Source organism: Tenrec ecaudatus, chromosome 2, assembly GCF_050624435.1.
Source record: "Tenrec ecaudatus isolate mTenEca1 chromosome 2, mTenEca1.hap1, whole genome shotgun sequence".
NCBI classification, from domain to species: Eukaryota; Metazoa; Chordata; class Mammalia; order Afrosoricida; family Tenrecidae; genus Tenrec; species Tenrec ecaudatus.
The window spans coordinates 215473759-215475439 of NC_134531.1; the positions used below are offsets into that span (position 1 = coordinate 215473759).

Genomic DNA, 1681 nt, shown 5'->3' on the forward strand with positions numbered 1-1681 from the left:
AGGGTCGAGGTGACAGGCAAAGAGCCCAATTCTCCGTGTGCATGTTACATATGCATGTACTCACAGAACAGGCGTGGAAGCAGCTGGTCCCGCACACGTGCTGAGCAGCAGCCCTCGAGTCCACTGGACTCTTACCCTCTCCAGCGGCTTCTTCATTCTGTTTGAAAACACAATGGAACTGACCCTGCTTCCGTTTGACGAGAGCCAGGAAGACACTTCGGTCAAACTGTTGAGAGGCGTGGGTCTGCGACTGGGAGAGGATAAATGCCACGCAAATCCAGGACCAAAGCGCGGATCCCATTACTGGTCTGGATGATGCTTTAAGAGAAGCGTGGAAGGAGCTCACCGCATATGATTTAAAAGGAGAATGGTTCTGAGATGGTTCAAGCCTAGGTCGATTTTACCTGGCTCCTAAGTAACGATATGGGAAATAATCCCCAAGCCTGGAAGAATAAGAAGAGAAACTTCAGGATGACCGAAGACTCAAAATAACAGCACTGGTGTTCTTTAGATTAATGAGGAACCTCCAGGTCTGAACACAAAGCCTGCTTACGAAAGACTCTCCACCGCAAGCCTCCAGCATGCCTGGGTCTGGAGTGACCCTGGGCATTCCTACAGGCCTTCAAGAACTGTTGTGAAACGGTTTGAGGCCCTGCTCTGCACCCTCTCCGGAGCAAGGTTATAGACATTTCAGACAAATTAAAAAAAAGAAAGAAAGAAAGACTATGCATAGCCTTCTGCCTTGCATACTTATCTGTGCATCACAATCATCAAGACTGGCTGATACAAAAGCCTGCTCTGTGAAGATGCCCGGTCTTCAAGTCATCACAAGGCTGTACTTTGCCTCTGGCACATGGTGGGGTCCAGTAAACGGTAGGGGTCTAGAATGGCTAGGAACAATCTTTCTTCATTTTCAGTTTGAAGACCAAAGCAGACTCGGAAGAAAAGCCAGTGGACACCATATGGGTCAAAACAGAATATCTTCTCATATAGTGCTATGAGATGAGCCCCCTCAGTCAGAAGACACTCAAAAGACACAGTGGCCACGGCCACGGATGTGAGTGAACCAAGGATGACCAAGATGGTGCAGCTCCAGGGAAGGTTTTGTTCTGCTGTTCACGGGATCATCAGAAGTCAGTTGACTAGATGGTCCCTGAACATAACAACAGCTAGGAAGTAGGCGGGCCCAGAAGGTGAGCCTTAGTCTGTCTGGTTTGTCATGAATTAGTTAGAGGTCCTTCCATAGGTCATTGGATGTCGCTAAACCTCAGTCTGCTCATCGGGCAAAAGGGTGCGTAAGTGTGGTTCCGGCCCACGTCACGGGGTGTTGTGGGAGAAGGGGATATTGCCAAGTATACTGTAGGGGCCGGTGGTTGGGGATGTTTCAGTGGACAGTTCAGCTTCACTTGATTTCCCCTAAAGTTGCATCATGTTTGGGAAAGCCACTCTCGCATCGCCTTGGAAGCAGTCTTCTATGTAGAATGAACGGGAACAGACAGGCTGGGCCCAGTCGCCTGGGTCCTGTGCTCTCCCAGAACTCCTTCCCTGTGAAGCCAAGCTTCCTTCCCTCGACTCAGCCTGTGGTCAGAGGCTGTTAAACCACAACAGTTAGAGGCCCGCTTTATGGGGAGACTCAACTGCTCGCTCACTTTGCTGGGATAATTATGGTGGGTGTGGAGGC

The 1681-nt window shown here is 50.0% G+C and overlaps 1 non-coding gene across 1 annotated transcript; it reads left to right on the forward strand.

Annotated features, from left to right (window-relative positions):
* The first annotated feature begins 566 nt into the window (after positions 1-566).
* On the forward strand, positions 567-700 carry LOC142441554 (small nucleolar RNA SNORA9). The gene has a single exon (XR_012782925.1). It is a non-coding gene; the product is annotated as a small nucleolar RNA SNORA9 (small nucleolar RNA).
* Positions 701-1681: the final 981 nt, after the last annotated feature.